General features: G+C 30.4%; 1 protein-coding gene across 2 annotated transcripts in view; it reads right to left on the bottom strand.

Annotated features, from left to right (window-relative positions):
- LOC119829945 (zinc metalloprotease ZmpB-like) overlaps nucleotides 1-19,593 on the bottom strand; it is a 48,957-nt gene that overhangs the window by 27,156 nt on the left and 2,208 nt on the right. Inside the window, exon 2 of one of the 2 annotated variants that reach the window (XM_038352685.1) lies at nucleotides 8,543-8,729. The gene's annotated coding sequence lies outside the window, so the exon portion shown is untranslated. The remainder of the gene's footprint in view (nucleotides 1-8,542; nucleotides 8,730-19,593) is intronic. The other variant, XM_038352686.1, reaches the window with a different exon arrangement.

Below are 19,593 nucleotides of genomic sequence, written 5' to 3'. Positions count from 1 at the left end.
ACCTTAAAGAAGCAACAGAACATTATAGATTACTATCTTACTGCGCTCGACTTTGCCCGCGAATTCTAAGGAAAAGATCGTCAGTTCCGGGGTTTTCACCGCATAATTCCATAAGATATCCGAATAAAAAATCTATCCTATGTCATTTCTAGGATCTCAAACTATTTCTGTACCAAATTAAATCGATGAGAGCGTTCAAAGAAATAAACTTATAACAACTAGCATATTAAGCTATGCTTGAATTTTAGGACGATGAATCTTAGCTAATATGTTCCCTTGGATTGACCTAAGTTTAAGTAACAAATGAAATGGAGTTTTAAAAAGGATTATAAGAAAATTTATCAATTCCAATATCCTCTAGTTTCCATATTTCTTTTGTTTTATAATTTACTGTTTGTACATGCATACAAACTGTGCTTTAACTATGTCTATAAATAATTTCATAGCAGGGAGATAAACACGGCCTAGACTATTCTTCAAGGGTTAATAATATAATTTGACCGTTCGACTGTTTTGCTTCTAGGACATGCGGATTCCAATAAGGCGTTCGCGTATTGTGCGGTTGTAAAACATGCAAATGTAATGACAATCTAATTATAGCACGCTCGTTTAAAGAATCCGTGACTTACAGATTCTAATCAGGCTTAGCCACTCTTAAATTAGTGTACACTGGTCCACGTCATAGCATTCACGATGGAAGATGAAAGTTAGGCGGTGCTAATGGGTAATCGTTTCACTCTCACATGTTTGTTTAATGATGTGGGAATTTTTGTTCACTTGCACTGTGTGAATGTGCACCTCAACGGTTCTACTTTGTTTGTATTTCGAATATAGTTGACTGACCAATTTAGTTTTAAAAAATGTTACAGATAAGTTAAGGCTTTTCGATAGGCTTAATCCTCTATCTTTATGAACAGAAGTTGCGTGCCTTTATATCTTGAAGAGTCTTCAATCGCAATTGTTCCTAGGAATGTCCAGCTGCATATTTCCAACGTCGGATGCCCCGACGTAAAAATCAGTACTATCAGCACCATCTGAATGGCGCTCGACCATTTGCAATTTACCTCCTCGTACAGTGAAACTTTGGAACAATCTACCAACTCCGGTGTTCCCGAACAATCACGACATAGGGGACCTCAAGAAAAGAGTGCCTTTAGAGGTTCATTTGGGACGGAAAAGTTATATGTGATCTGAAAGATGCAACCACGATGTACCACGTTGTCACAAACATGTCGCATGGTAAGATTAATCCTATCCTACTAATATTATAAATGCGAAAGTTTGTAAGGATGTGTGTGTTTGTTGCTCCTTCACGCAAAAATTACTGAACCGATTGCAATGAAATTTGGTACGTAGATAGCTGGACAATTGGAATAACATATAGACAACTTTTTATCCCGATAGTCCTACGGGATACGGACTTACGCGGGTGAAAACGCGGGGCGCAGCTAGTATTATATAAAACGAGACTCTAGTGCGAAGTCTTCATATTCAGAGTTAACTCGGTACCTTCTTTATGCTTTTAAGTTGGTAATTCCTAAGTTTGATCATTAACCCGTCGGCGTTTATAGTGATCCGTGAGGGTACTGAAAATAATCACAGTCTTGCGAAGATTTAATGCGCATTTCACACCGCTATTCCGTAACAGAATGTTACATTGTAAAGAGCAAAGTATAGCCTTCGTTTCTAAATACAGTTAAAACGATTCAATCAGGGTAATAAGTAACTGTGAGTTGTTATTTGTCTCCCGCGTTCTTACCTCTCCGTTTGCTTAATGACTGCTTTGACTAATTATATTTGTAATTTATGTATGGTATGCTTGATGAAAATAAACGTAGGAACAAGTTCGAGAGTTTTAAGTTTTTATAATATATTTTTCATCCTCAAGTCCTCTATAATCCATGCTTATTTTTATAAAGCTATGGAAATAGAAGTGTCTTTATTTATTTATTTATTAATAGATATGTACTCAATGTCTTGAATTTTTGATGTTCGTTTTAATATATTTTCAATTTAATATACGTTCGTGTTAATATATTACAAATCGTTATATTATTAGATCTTAATGTTGTTATTAAAAGCATATGTTTTGGCGGGAAGATTCACAGATTATATACTTGTTCTGATCCATAACCACATGACCAGTTGCTCCAGAACCCAATGTCGACATCACAGTACAGATGAGCACATCACGAGTTTCCAGCACGACCTACACAGGTGTTTGCGATTTCACTATGTTTTGCATCTAGTGACGATAATGATAGTGAAACTCGCTAAATATTGGTACACGAGTACACTGTGATGTAACTGACGGAGATGAGAAACTAGTTTCATGGTGATTGGTGGCATCTTCCGATATCGAAAGCTACCGGTCTATCAATACGAGATATATCACGAATTTACGAATACGCATGTCTTGTGTGAAACAGTTTAAATGTTAAGGTTGTTAATATACATTGTCATAAATCTGTATCGCGGGGAATGATGAAACGAGTTAAAATAGTTATCTATATATAAATATAATAAGAGTTATTAACAATTGTGCATGTATTAAATACTATTCGGATATAACTAACATTCCTATAACATGCATGTGATTAAGATAAACTTGAGGATTAATAATATGGTTTTAATTGTAATTATGAAATAGTAGGTATATTTATAGGGAATTAAAACAGGTCACGATGTTGATCGCGTAATTACAAGATCAAGACAGATTTAAATAAAAGTTTATTGTAGAATTGTTATGTTCATATAAATATTGACTTCGCATTTTATGTTATATGTTTTAAAAACAATAAATTAAGTGATTAATTTATAAGCAGCTGCTATTTTTCTACATAAATACAATTCTTACGATTGTAATTCAGGAAGGATGTTATATATTTATATATAGAATTGAATACGTTAATAAAAGAAATGTGTTTATTTTATAAAGCACTAAAACCTCCTTCTGTCAGTGATTTTCCCTTGGAAATATTAATTCTAAAACAGAAATAGCCGCATGCTATCCTGGTAGGTTTTGTTCATAATTTTGCTGTTTAATTGACCGGCTCTGGCTCGGTTGATGACCAGACATGGGAAAGCTGCAGCCGTACACGGTATTACACCTCCGACCACTTTCTGTTGTCCTGGTATCTGGTAGTTACCTCATTTGAAATTCTTATTAGGTTTTTAATGGAAAACTAACTGAATAACTTAGAAAAAAAACAAGATTTAGGAAAGACTATTTGAACGTCACATAAATTGCATTTAATTTATATTATATTGCATTGGATATAAGAAATAAAAACAATGGCTATGTCTCAAGTTAAACTGATGTGATCTTTTACTATTTGTGGTTAAAAAAGGTGAAAAAAAAGGTTTTAGCTAAGGCTTACATGTGGACATATTTTTCCCATTTTCCTTATTCTTCATGACAATTCAATTGGCAAAATCCAATATTGGTACATTTCGGTTCCAAAGATACAGTGAATTTGTAATTCCTACGCTTTCGTAATTAAATACCATTCTAATAGCTTTCAGTGTCCCCAAAACCCAATTAGGTTTTGACCTAGGTTATCTAAATCGAAAAATTGGTGTGTACAAAGTAAGTATTATACTGCAATTTCATAATTGGTGTTCAATTTGTGAGGATAAAGTTTGGCAATGATAAAAAAAAAAAAGTGAAGTCCCGTGTCCCCTAGTATGGGGCAGATGATGAGCATCTGTTTCACTGATCGATTTTCTTTACGGACAAGTAGGTGATCAGCCTTCTGTGTCCTGCCAGACCGAGATATTTTTTTTGTGCGTCCCCACCGGGAATTGAACCCAGGACCCCTCGGTTCTAGGCTCACGCGTTAACCACTGTACCAAGGAGACGGTCAAGTTGCCAATATACGGAATGTTAAAATACCTACGCACATTTCATATATTATTATTCTTTCTTAAATTACACAGCCGCAATTGGAGTATGTTTCAATTATACTTTTGTACGAAAAGAAAATGTAATAGTATCATTTAAATATGCAAATTACGTAGAGATTCCTTCAAATATTTGAGTAATAGTTATTTGAGTATAGAGTTCATATAGAATTCTTAGCACGCGATCCGTAAATTAGTCATGATTGTCATTGTTAAAGACAGATTTGTTCAGTCTGTCACAACTTCTATTACATTTTTCGATTCTATTTCATTTCGAATTGCTTTTATTAGTCTCAGAAGCGTATGACGAGGTCAACGTTTGCAGACTATTTTGCCAAAGAGCTTATCGAATCGTTTAAACCATGAAAGTGTATTATTATCGTACAAAAGATAAAGCAGATACTATATTGAATCTACAAAAAAAAAACAAAACAAAGAAATGGAAAGGAGTAATATTTAGATTTATAATACATTAAAGCAGAACATAATTTGAAATGTATCTATTATTTTATTTTATTTTTTTTTTTACTTTTTGCGGCATAGCTATGCACCATGTTATCTTTCTCATACATGTTATATATGAGAAAGATAAAAATCATTTAATATGTAAATTATACTATTTTTTACACGGAAAATATAAAACTTTATCTTGGCTTTAGTAAAATGATAGGCAAGGGAGTCCTATAGTATTCTAGTCTTATGATATTATATATAACTAGCTACGCTCGGCGGTTTCACCCGCGTAAGTCTGTAGTTTTTGCGTGAAAGAATAACAAACATACATACACGTACGTATACATCATCCTCACAAACTTTCGTATTTATAATATTAGATTGGATTGGTTATGTTTTCAATAATTCGGTCTGTAATTCACTTAATGCCACCGCACGTCCGTGCTTCCTTTCACAAAGGTCATAAGCTAATTACAATTCGAGCTATAAACTATTGTACGATTTATTGCAATTTTATACAAAAATTATATTTCATGAATATTTAATGGAACTAGGCATAATTCATACTCAGTCATATGAATTATGTAACGTCATGCAAATAAATAACTATGTAATACATCAGTAATGATATAGCTAAAGCTGAAACTTGTTTGTATGTTCCAACATACTAATCTCATGAACTGCTGGAACAATTCGAGTAATTCTTTTAACCATAGAATACGTGATCTATAAATACTATCTGTTATATATGTACCATGGGCTAAACCAGGCCGGATCGCTAGGCAAAAACAATGCGAATTAAATTTTAAAAGAAATATCTAATTAGTCAAATTTCCTTCTGATTTATGTTGACTAGATATCTATGTCAATTCAAAAACATTGAACAGATAACACAAAGTTCTATAGTATTATATTGTCTGTGGTCGTATCATAAAATATGCAGCGTGAATGCAGCGAGAGCAGATTATGTAAAACGGAACAGGTCTGAAGGATTGGATGTGGGTCGTCGAGCTTTCCAACACGGTGCATAACCTCACCTCACGTATACCAATAAGTATCAAGTTATAATAGAGTTTAGTTTATGTACATCGCTTTTTAAAGACTCAGAATCAGTTTATAATAAGATGAATAAAAGTTAGTTATAATAATAATTTTACATAAGATAAGACTTCACGTTCACTTCTTTTTGTAGCGGATATTTCTCGTTCATCTAATGTTTAAATTAAATACTATTAAGTTTCTTTTTCTTCATTTATTCAATCATTGTTAAAACAAATGTACTCAGTGGATCACTTTTTGTATAAATTCATTTGACTTTTTGCGTCAGACCAGATTTTATAATTTGTAATTTTGCATTTGATGAAAAAATATTTAAAATCATTAACCAATAAAATTCTTATATAATCTGTGCGTGATGTAAAAAAGTGAAGTAATCCAGTTGGCCGCGCCTGCACTTTCCCTGCGCCGAACCCACACCTTACATATTTTAAGATATGTCTCATAATTGACAAGTGCGTTAACCAGCATATGTTACAACTTTCTTTTATAATTATTTATTAAACATGAAATAGAAAATATCACATCCTCCTCATATTTTTTGTTATTTGTCTTACCTAACGCATAATATTTAGGTAGCATAATCATTGCGGGATTGGGAAACCTCATAGAATAGTTTATCTGAACGCAAGTGGTGTGCATATGATAGTACTAAGTAAGTATTCTGTTTTCCATAGAAGAAATCCGCTCTCACGATCATGACCTTGAATAAATAGTGTAATTGAGTAGGACAGATTACATCCGGAATAGTGACAACGAAATTGGCGGGAGCTGGAAAATTAATCTGTCATCGGACGTTTTATTTCTGTTTTATCTATATTTGAATACATGTTTCCAATGGTCGCTAGCATTATAACAATTTGCTATCTATAAATAATAATGTGTCCTGTTTAATTTATACGATTAATTTTCTTTCTTTTTCGTTTCTCGTTCTGTGTTGTTGTATATTATTCATTAACCATATCAAAATAATATGTTTGCACGTAATAAAATACGTATATGCACGTATATGGCATAAAAATTATTGTCGACATTGAATAGGCAGTGTAATGAGTAAGCAATTTACGTTTTGCTGTGATAGAAAATTGTTTCGCTGTACGCCTGTCCACTAATTGTGACATCAAGGTCGACGAGAGCTAACAACTGTATTTACGTTACGTTTTTATATGTAGTGGATTCGCCAATACTAGATGAAATAAAATCTTAGTTATTGTATATATTCAGCCATTGAGAAATTTACCTATAATTATTTATTATTTTATTTATGCAGGTTTTGCAGGAGAAGAAGAAAGTATTATTAAGGTAACGTTGAAAGAATTGTAAATTTTAGTTTTTAATTTTCGAATTTTGCTGTTCTTGTCAAGTTATGAAATGTTAAGTCCCATAAATAATGCAGCTTCTAACCAGTAGATTATTAAAGTATGTTTATATGTATCTATATTTAAATATTATTCAAGCGTCTACAATATAAGTGGGTGCTTAAGAATAAAATATATGGATGTAAGTTCAAAGTATTGCAATAAAAGGTATGATTATTTTATTTTTAAAGCGGATGCAGCGACTGGTTCCAAAGGCCTTTGAATGTCATACGCATTATATAATTCAGAAAGTTTTCTTGTAGCTTTATAAACTTATCGGTTGGTAAAATTGCAAAAATTATTTCGTTATATTTATGAAACATATTTGCAATGCAGCATAATGATTAAATTAAAAGAAATAAAACGTGAAAAAATAATGAGTTTGATTTGTTAATGAATACTTACAAAATCTTTAGCACTTAGAGCAGATATGTAAGTTAGTAATTAGAGTTATTGTTGTATAAAAATTATACTCGTTAAGATGTTACGGTAAGTGAACAATATGCTATTATCAAAGTATTACGTGATAATAACATACATTCACACTCGCATCGGGCATTGCCGAGGCGAGGCAAGCCGCGAGGCTGGGTGGTTAATGGTGAGATCGCTAAAGACAATTTGATTTAATATGATTGTGTGTAAAAGTTGAAATTACTAATATTTTTTTTATTTCTTAAGATTTAACTTAAAATATAGCTAAGATAAAACTACTCGAAAGCTACTTATGAAGAAGTGAAGATCATCTACACTAATAGTCTAAAGAGGCAAGATTTTATTGTTTGTTTGTATTGAATAGGTTCCGAAACTACTAGACCGATACAAAAAAATTACAAAGTCACGTATCTCTGAGTATCATAGGCTATCATTTATTTTGTTTTAACTTAGATTTTAACCCAGGCTGAACCGGGACAATAATTTATAAGGGATTGTTCCAGGACTAGAGGTTATGCAATCTATCGCGCCAATCATCGTTTTGTTTGCGTATATAATGCGTGATTCTAGACGAAAATATAAAGTTAGCATAAGATATTTTAAGCTATTGATGATCGATCGTAACATTGACGTAAAAGCGCTAGGAAAAATTACCTTCATATCCTTTTACAGTTTCCGCCTTATTGTAATATTAATCACAGCAAAAACTCTAATCATTTAACCAATAGCCTATTTTCCTGTTTGCGCGATTAGAAAAGATTTTAACGGCAATTTTATTCTAATGTTTTGCATTGAATATGGAATATTTTATAAATCTTTATTGCTATAATTACTTGAATAATTAATTATTGTTGTCTAATGGGGTACAATATAATAATTATCTTTAATTATATCACCACAATCCGTTCATGGGTATGAGACATAAAAAGCCTCGTTTTTTATGAATTTTTATATGACCTCAGGCAACCGAACTATATTTTAAAACATAAACTCCTCTTAATAGAAGAAGTATTTTGCTAACCGACGTTAAAAAGGATGAATTTCTCAATTCGACTGTATTTTTTGTGATTGTTACCTCATGATTTACCAAACATGACCCAGTAGAAAAGTCATGAGGTTCCTTTTGATTATTCTTTTCTTATTTAAAAGCGGATGACTTCCGAGTGATCTTATTTAAATTTGTTTTAATTCTAACAATTTGAAGGCAGTTTAGTTTCTTTTTAAATAATTATTTGATATAATAGGTCTTGGTCTAAGAATAACCAATGTTTTATCGACATAGCCAAAATGGCATTTATAAATTTGCTTTAAAAATATATCAAATAAATTCCAGTACTTACCAAGAAAGAACAGGATATCAGGAAGCTCGGCGTAGCGGAGCAATGTCACAGTTTCAGTTCTTGTTGTTCGAATGGGCACTCGTTTAATTGATTTCACAACGTGAAAACATTTCGAAATATCGATTATTCGTTAAAGTTATCGATTTAGTTTTGTACACGTTCACAGTCACAGATCGCACCTCACTACCTGCGGAAAAATAAAACTATCTGTTAAGTATGTCAGTGCAGTGTAAACAAAATAATTGTGAGAATAATTACGGTCATGCATTAGGGTCCATAGTTTTTTTTCCTTTAAGGTAATCAAATTATACATCTTATATTTATAGATTAAGTGGTGTGCTAATACAATATATCGCAATGAGTCTATATATGTTTCCTAAAAAAATGGGTTGCTTGGAAGATAACGCTACTTACAGTACGTACATTTATTTATACCGTTTATGTTGTATCGTTTCGTCTCATTAATTGGTGCAATGTATTTATTAAAATATTGTAACAAAAAAAAAATAATTGAATTTGAAAATCTTTTATTATACAAGACTGTAGGACGTTATATATTATAACCAAGGTTTTCATTGAAATAATGCGGATATAAAGTTGACTCCACGGCACAATATACAGTTTACTAGTTGCAATCTTTAAGATATTTTGAAAGCTATTTCAAGGTAATTGTTGTCGTGACTAACCGTTTATTGGTTGTTACTTGTATGTTTAGTCCATACAGTGTGATTATATAACATACAGGATGCGTAGTTTAGGTACTGATCTTCGCTGTTAACTCATAACCTATTATAAATATCGCATGGAAATTGCATTAATAACATCTTAATGTACTAAAGATCTCTTGGGAGCTATATGTTGTTAAAATGAAAATATAAATGTGCTTAATTAAAAAGATAAATGGATTTCAGAAATATTATATCTGAAAAATTATTATTAAATTGAATTTTGACTGCTTTTACAGACTGCTTGTATGCAGTAAATATGACGACAATCACGAGATAGTTATTTTCCTAGAAGAGATTGTATGAATAGTTGTTACAGATAATTTTATCGCAGACTATTTCGTATGCAGAAGGTAAACAAGAAACTGGCCGCATTAAAAAAATATAAAAAAAGAGTTAAAAAAACATGTTTTACATTAACGATTCAGAGGTTAGGTTTACATAAACACAATTCTAAACTCTTTTATTTTACGAGCACAAAATAAGCTTATGAAAGATAACGGGTGTAAACTTTATAACAATTGCTTAAGTTCAAACATGTACAAAGTAAATAATCTTGTAAGAGCAATTACTAATTCTGTAAAGTTACATTTATGACTAAAAACAAAGGTCAATTACATTGCTTTGTGCACAATCTCTCGTCAGATAAAGAAATTACAAAACCCCGCGTAGGCTGTCTGTCTGTTTTATATACGCACATAATACTTACTGGTTAAACACGGTTAAGATTAATTTTTAATGGAACAATAACTTTTATGCTTAAAAAATACAAATTCCTTTTAAGCGTTTATTTATGAATTGTTTATATGATGAATATTGTTTGAATTTGAATTTGAAGCTATGAAATGAAGGGTATGAAAAATTAAAAGAGTAAAGGTTCGAAACGCAAAATTAATTTGGCTTAATATTTTAATAATTTGAAAACACGAACCTTTAAAATTATTAAGCTCTCATTTCACATAATTTTAAATGCGTTATTTACTACCGTTGGAAAATACTTGAAAAATGTCAAGTATTGGCATCAAGGTTTATATATATAGCTTATATCGCTAGTTATCGAAAGGACTTAGTGTGGTCAAACAGACCTTGCTGCGGTATGATACCCAATAGTTAAGTTTAAATAATTGTACTATGTTTGAACTGTTGAAATAATATACTTGTTGCTAGCTTTAACCTGCGACGTGCTTCGCGTGGTACCCAGGTAAAAAGTCCTAATGCTAATCCAGACTATACACTGTACCAAATTTTGTACAGATATGATAAGTTGTTATCTCGTAAAAGACTAACAAACATCCATCCAGTTAGTAGGATTTTGACTTCTTGTTTCATAAACATAATAATTTTAACTGTATCTTAATTCATGTATGGATACAAGTTTAAAGTTCGGTGTTTGTAAATGATTATGAAAGTATTTGGTCGTAATTTAAATTATAATAAAATTAGTAAATGAAATTATAAAGTTTATTTCAGAAATCACTGCATAAAAAGGAATACTTTACATATGTGGCTTTTCACTCAGAATATCTTCATAACATTTAAAATATTTATTAAAAATTCTTAATGTATTGAGTGGATGCACTTATCAAGAATCAAGTCTCGATGACACTTGTGCTTGTGAAGTAATTAAAAATTATCATAATTATTCATAAAATTGCAATTAAAACAACGCAATTATCCTTGTTATGTTCCATAAGAGTGTTACATAAGAAAAATATTTATTAAAATAAATATTGATGTTATAAAAGATATTCCATGGAATTCGTCATGGAATTATTAGTACATTTATCCTTATTAACTATCACATATTATTGCTTTTGGTATGTTGTTTCGCATCTGAATCTACGATGATGAATAATTTTATTCATATTTACAATTGATATTGCATTCAACATATCGTTTTATTATTATTGGGAAATGCGCATTGAAATATTTGATCGTAATTATAACATGATTAATACATTGTAATGTAAAATTTGTTTCATAATATTGCAAATATATAATGATTTAATTCTTTCGTTAATTAAGATTTTAGTTCATAGAGATGTCTTTATTGTTACTTCTTGTTTGATTTGTAAATACACAGAAAACGTGCGTCATAAGAATATATGTAGCCTTATAAATGTTCCATGTCTCGCAGAATTATCAAGATAAAAAATAAAAGTACTACTAATATACAAATAATGCTCTCCAAGAGAAAATTTGGTTTGTATATTTTCTAGCTAAATATATTAGGTGCTGCTATATGTAAATAGCGAGTAAGTATTAGTTGCAAAAACGTTACTTGCTTTTCTTTGAAAATATTGGAATATTCCTACAGTGAATCAGTTTAACAATGTTGTATTTTCTTGTATTTGATTTTACGCTAGTACGTTGTCAATAAATACAGATAATACAATTATAAAAAGACTTAATTTCTAAATAACAATGTTCTTAAGAATATTAAATCATATATTATATACTTATGCTTTCATCAAGGACATTTATGACTAAATCGTTGTTATAATAAGAAAGAACAAAAAAAAATCTATAGAATATATAATCAAAATTTAAATTTTATAACTATATTTAATATTTAAACTAGCGGCGCTTAGGTATGCATATCATACGTTTTCGTTTTCTTCAGTTTGAGTTATATAAATATTATCATATTTTAATTGCCTTTTCTATTGAATAATGTTTAAGTTAGTAAACACTTTATAATAAATTACCATTTATTATTTATGTATAATTAACAAGACTAATGAGTGCAAGTTTTTACTATTACCTAAGTGTCAATTTTCATTTGGCTTTGGTAGAAAATTAATATCTTATCTGTTAGTTATATTCATACTAATTTTACTTGGAGAATGTTAAATTGGTAGTTACTTACAAAATATTTCACTTCGTTTCAGCAATATAAATATTAAACATATGATATAATTAATTTATGTAACTATGTCTGAAATATTGAAATAATTATTTGCAAAATTGAAAAAATGCCAGCGAAAGTAACAACCAATACCGCGGTCATAAAATAAAAAATCAAGTTGTCCGTTAACGTACGGAATCTCAATTAGAGGTTTAAAATGTCAAATTGAGCGGTTGACCTCGTTACGATTTGTTGACCCACTGGTGGCACCTGACCACTGGTTACCGAGCCTTTACGTAATATGTTACGAATGATCTGTTTGATTTGTGCTCATACTTCAGAATCGCGAGATATGCGTTCCATCAGTTAAATAGGAACGTTTTCGAATGAACTTTCCCGTGAAAATAATGCGTAGGCGTTTAATATTTATATACGAATGGCATGAATATAACTTTAGGTAAAAATAATTACTTATGTAATTAACGAGTATTATGTAAAATTATATTTAGTAGGCAAAAATGTTTAAAATGCCTAGATAAGTATTTAATTTATAATAGGTGGATTTATAAGGCAGTTGCTTTTATATATCTTTTACAAATATTAGTATGTAAGAATTAGAGCCAGATATTATTTAATCGGCGGATTTAGATTTTTATAAAGTTCATTCGATATATAAAAATTATTATTCGGTTTTTACGTACATAAATAAGTCATAGTTTTGTCCATAGCAATTGACGTATGTATGCATTTACTGTTTTATTTATTGCGATGGTCACTGCGCATTTACAATTAATTGTATGGGGCCTCGTGTAAGTGGGTATGACACGTAATCATCTGTCAAGCGTCAACATTAAAATGAAGCGTGACCAATGGAAATTAAAATGTTTTTCATATTTTTCTTAAGCATAATTAATAATTATTTATAGATTTTTTAATTTTTTATAATATCATCTCCGTACAAGTGTATTTTTAAATAGAAATTTATGAAACTTTATAAGGTTTGACTTTATATGCAAAATGGGATTTCAATACATGTTTACCACTTAATTGTAGGTACTCGTTACCTTTTCCTTAATATTATTTCCTTCGAATTATCCCTTTAATAATTTTCCATATCTTTTAAAGTTGGCAATCCATTTGCAGAAGGCCTCTGCAAATGACTGAAAATAATTGTGGGCAGTTCATAGCGCTTACCAGAAGCAACCCAGCAGTTTCTTTGTAGATTATGAAATAAAAAATTTTAATGAAAAGGACATCTGAGAACGATCCACGTATGGTGCTTCGAAAATATGACAATCACTGAAATTTTGCACATGTTTATTTAATGTAAACTGCAATTAATACTATAAAAAGGCATCTTTTGTATAGAATAAGAAGCGCAGCTCCGTATTACAAAGATCGAACACGAGAGAAGGCTTGTGGCCTAAGGCGCTCAATCGGCGGTAATTTTTCTTTCGTTTTGTGGTGTTATTATGAATTTTTATGCTATGATTGTGTAGTCGCACAAAACTTGTATTCTTTTTTCTTTTTCATTATTGCAATGTTTTAAAATATCCTTTACCTAATGCATCTTATCTTTATTTTTATGATAAGATAACTGTTTATTTCATAGTGAAATTAAAAAGGAAAATTGAATAGATATAGTTCTGAGCTATATTATATAAGATTTTATTATGTTTAAAATGAAAATTTATTGATGTGTTTGTCTTAATATTTACTAGGCTAGTATATCCCACTGTCTGGGTCGTGGCGAGTACTAGAATCGACTTTTTTATTCTAATAAGCAATAAGGCTTAAAAAACTGCAAAGTATTAATGTATTCTACCTTATTATTTTGCCATATAGATAACTGATTATACAGCCGACTTACCGATCAAGTGGCAATTGAGTAGGTATGTTTCATAAAGGTTCACGTTATACTCGCATGGGGGGAGTTTCATTTATAGGAGACGGTTTTCTAATTTTCAGAAATTACAACGATAATTTCATAGGTTCTTGAAATAAGACAATCATACAGAAGGTAGTATGACAAAGAATTTCTATTTTTTACATTCATTATGTTAAAGCAAGCGGAGACAAATCCTACGAAGCAAAATTTAAAATCCGTTCAGCTTCATGAGTTATAAATAGTGTAACAACCCGACATTCATTTATATCTATCTATAAAACTTTACACTAATAATATGTAGGTCTCACTTTCTTATTATAAAATACTCACTTAAACAAAATATGGTGCTAACAGATTTTTAAACATCCTCTGCAATGGATATGTAATACACACGTAAGTTAGACGTTTTAGTATAATCGTGTTTAAACAAATATTAGGTTTCCCGGCTTCTTGTTAAGAACTGGTTGATAATCGTGTAACTAAGAAGTTGTTTATTGTTCGCTGTTCAAAATTATAATATTTTGGATAAATGGTTTAGACGGGAATATTGCAACGTTTTTATTTAACAAAATCGTGTTTATAATTTTATAATATAATAAAAAACGTTGTGGTAGATATAAATAACACTTTTAAATCTTTCAATTGGTGAAATAGTTTCGGATAATAAAAACTAAAAGCAATTTTTCTTGTTTAAGTCTAACAGAGGATTGCATTTACTATTTGTAAAGAAAAAAAAAAAATTTAAAATATAATAAAGCAATAAATAAGTTTAAATCCGGCCTGGAAAAAACAGGGGTATTGCATTTATGTAAAAATCGCCCTTGCCTGTCACGCGAGCCCATAAATATTTATAAGCAACCATTACCAATTAAAGCAGAGTAAAAAATCTATTTGGCAATTGGGAGCCAATTCATTAGAGCAGTAAATGGTGCCTGACTAGTGTTTGTGTCCGAAATAACTCTTGAAAGTAAGCGGTGGTTGTCGACCGGTCTCCGAAGGCCAACGGGCGTGCGCTTTGTCTAATACGACGGATGTCACAAGCGGGAGCGTTTTATTGGAGCTTAGGCCAATGCTGAGACCAAGAGACAGAGGTAATATCGGAAGAACGCGATTTAAGGAAGTCGGAGCGAAGTCAAGGTTGATAAACTATTAGTGAATCTGGCTGTTGTAAGAATAGGTTAGGGATTGAGTCGGAACTAAATTGGTTGTAAATATATGGATCGTGCGTTTCGAAATGATGAGATTAGGGATCATATTTTGCTTTCGATTCAATATTGCTATAATGTTTAATTTATATTTAACTATTTATTAAAATAATTTTATTAACTAGAAAAGATTGGTGCTTATTAATATCGTTTATATAAGTAAGGGGCTCGTAGTTTAGTTAGTTTATTTGGTAATCTTTGACTGTGATAACAGGCAGGTTTATATACACGAGGAACGACATTTCTACAATCGCGAGATCTTGTCAAGAACACCATATCGAAAGGTGCAGAAATACTGCAGTAAAAACGCATACTGCACCACTCCCCGCTGATATGTGTTGCGTCTCGCTCACTCTTATGCAATTATGCCACTGTCTCGCTCCACCAAGAAAAGTTTCCAAAGCTGTTGTTATTAAATAAATTTGTAGCGAAATCCTTTCAAAACAATGATATTTAGTAACTGATTTATGTGCTGAATCGTTATTACAATGACCGCATATTGAGAAAATATAGATAATATTTATTATTATAGTTTATCTGTTTCTTTTATTCTAATAATGTGCAAGACAATATCCGTTAGAAATATCAATATTATCTATGCTTAGTGAAAAAAGACTTTTGTTTCTGTAATTATATGTTCTGTTTCTGGAATAGATAATATAGACTTCTATTTCTAAAGGAGTGATAGCAAATTTGGTAGCAATACGTAACGAAGGATTTGCTTTATCGATACAGGAAATTCATTTCGAGGGTGAGTCACAAACTTTAACGGACATGCAGATATTGTTATTGTTAGGTACTTATAAATTTGTATAATTAATGATGTTTTCATGAACGTTGACTAACTTTATTTTATCTTTTTTCAGAACATTCGTATGTATGGAATTATTATCTAATTTTATAGAGCAATATTGATTTTTATACAAGCATTAGTGGGACTAAAATATTCAGATCAATAGATATATAATTAATAATTTAAATATATCTTGCTTACATTTTTCTCGAAATATCTGTATCCGTCGTATTTATTCAATGAAACGATGATATTATTTAAATTAAATATAAAAAGACAAATGTCCAAGGAGTTAATATTAATCGAAAATGTCTCAATATAATGGGTTTCGATAACTTTGTTTTCGTATCCTAATTCGAGATTACCACAAGGTCAAAACGAACCTGTTTTTATCTTCAGTCTCTTTAGAGAATTCTCACCAAAACATCGAAATTATTTCCATCGTTTTTGTTGTACCATTTTTGGGCACGCAGAACGTTGTTTATTGGAAACCAAAATTCCAAATTAAAGGACCCATAATGTTATTCCGTGGAATTGTTATGTGCTTTGGGTCACACACACAGTTGAAGATAATGCAGAATACACGTATTAGACTTATCTGAAGTCTAAGTACACATTTTTAAATGTATTTAATGTTCACATTAAAATAATGTACTGCCTGCCACCGTAAAACTTGACCACTGTGGCTCTTTAAAAAAGTTCGTATATTTTTTATACTATACAATGTTGCTAGGTTAGTTATTAAATTCTACAGATAACGAAATTATGAACAGACAATTAACAATTGAACTCAGCTACTGATTAAGCGGGATACCTGTTACATAAATTATCATTATTTAATGATTTAAATTATGTAAGCCGCAAACAACTGCGCAACAAACATCGTAAAATGTGGGAGTTGTGTAAAGAAATTAAAATAAATCATATTATTTATACATTGACTGCACGTTTATCTGATTATTGAAGACGTGACGATTATTCATTTTATTATCGACCTATGAGAGCTAAGGTAATATTTGAATTATGTAACTGATATACTATAACCTTGAATTCATTTGACATTCGATTTTTATTTAGTTTTATCGTATTATTAAAAATGTATTTTACTTCAAATATTCGTATAAAAGTCCGGTTGGCTGGAAGTTATCGCTTCTTAGCGAAAGGTCTAGTTTACCAGTTTATATTTTTGTCACTTAATGCATAACAAATCTTTTAATTTATTTGATATCAAATTTAAATAGAAAGAAAAGGCTTATACTTTTAAAGGTTTAGGCATCATTTAACAAGAATAAAGTGTCTTGTTTAATTCGATTTTTTGTTATTATTTTAGTATCATTAGAATTATGAAATTGGTGTCGTTAACTACGTGACTAACTAAACCTATGAAAAATAAATTAATTACGTGACAGTATCTTTATCTTAATTTAATTCTAAACCGCTTAAAATTTGATTCAATACATATTATCATAAACCTTATTATAAACAGTTATCTGCTATCGTATTTTAAGTTTTAGTCTAAATTCTCGTGATTGGATATAGCCTCGACTAATTCCGAGTATAGGCTATTGTATTTCAGAAATGTATTAAACGGAAGGTCAAAATCGGGGAATTATAGACGGCTCGGACCCTCGTCATTAGTATGTTATTTAATAAACTACTTTTCGATAATTATAAAATAAATGATCAACATGCATAATGATCTTTTTCATGTAGTTTTTTATTTGGCTCTATGTTAATACCTGGTGACGTTAGTGAAGTAAAATTAGATTAATTTATTTGAATATTTAATTCACATTTATTGGTTTGTATATGAATCGTCCGAAATATTGTATTTATTTTCTACGTGGGATTTGATAATAGTTTATATTCACAATTCGAACGTGAGTACATCGTGGGCAAAAGCTAGTATGTATATAATAGAATTACGCTTTCTCATTTTCGGCCAAACCTTATTAATATGTAACTAACTATCTTTCCACACGCTTTGCTCGCATAGACGCAGAAAAGATAGACCCAGGGTTTTCCTCGCACGTTCCCGTCCCGTGGGATTTTCGGGATAACCACTCTTGTGACCGTCTCCTGGTACTAAGCTACCTCTGTACAAATTTTCAGCCAAATCGGTTAATCCGTTCTTGAGTTATAAGTAGTCACACCTCTTTCTTCTATATATATATAAATTAATTTTCTTTAATTTCGTTCATCACAATATGATAAACCTACCTACACGTAATATGTTCCTAATGAATACTCAAACCTACTCAAAATTTAATATGCTAATACCCAACGGATTTCACCATGAATATAACCGCCGTTTAAATTATAATCCGTCGGTTATGTCAAATGCATCACACATAATGTCATATTAAACAGCTGATTTAAATTGAACGACAGTTTTTTAGAAATTGAGGCTTATACGCTGCCGCTACTATCATCGCTTAGATAATGTTAATATATTATTTAAAAATATAGCTATATGTAATTCCGTAGACGAATGACTCTTTAGGAAGCTTCTAGAATAATATCTAAAGCTTTTATAAATAGTTGAAAGTCATTCCCTTATTCAAAGCGACCAATTCAATGAAATAAGATAGAACTATTTTCACTTGAGAACTTTGTTAAGATAAAAAAAAATCAGTAAAGGTTTTAAAATAAATGTTTAAAATGAATGTTTTGCAAATACAATATAATACTATTATTATAAAGAGCGGAAGAATAAGGAATAAATAGCTTAAGACGGATAGCATAATATTATTTGGGTTCGAAATATCCAATACTATTGTTAATGTATATTATAAACAGTAAGCTGATTAGCAATTTTATTCAGGTAAAATTACAAAAATCTAAAGAATCTTTGATTTATTGCATTAGTAGGATTAAAGTGGGATATCACGCGTTATGTGTCCAGGTAGTGAGGATTATAGTATTAAATCCAGCGTAGCATTAAATCTTTAATTTGATATCTATCCTATTTCTACAAATGTTACTATCGGGAAGACTTAATAATCATTTTGTAAGGTTTCTACACCCGCATGTAAAGCTGAGGGAGATAACGTAGTATAGTTTGAGGCAAGGCAGGTTGTGAAAAGAGAATACTGTTAAAAAAGCCATAGAGACTTCATTTTTATGTTTATTATTTAATAATTACACTAGTTGTACATTTTAAAACGATGTAAAATTTTAGGTTACCTTAATTTATCTCGATAGTTTTTAGAAATATAATATTCGTGGCTAATATTTAGAGTTTATACACAGGAATTTTGTGTTATCTGGTCCGATTATAGATTTCAGTTCGCTAGAATTGACCGTATTTTAATAACAAAAGAAAAAAACAATAATGTTATACACGACTTTGCTATTAGATGACCACAGACTTCAAAATTTTTTATGTAGTTTGAGTTGGTATATAAATAACGTTTTAATCAATTTATACTTTTTTTACGTATGAATTATGATTTTTTTAATAAGATAAGTGTATAAATAGGTTTTTTCTATACAATCCCTTTAGAAAATTATAAACTAATACCTAGTCTTGCCATAAATATTGTAATAAAGAAAAAAGAAAATTGTTAACTGCAAATAACATTTATTACTT

This window comes from Zerene cesonia, chromosome 11 (genome assembly GCF_012273895.1).
Source record: "Zerene cesonia ecotype Mississippi chromosome 11, Zerene_cesonia_1.1, whole genome shotgun sequence".
NCBI classification, from domain to species: domain Eukaryota; kingdom Metazoa; phylum Arthropoda; class Insecta; order Lepidoptera; family Pieridae; genus Zerene; species Zerene cesonia.
This window is presented reverse-complemented; position numbering and strand designations above follow the sequence as displayed.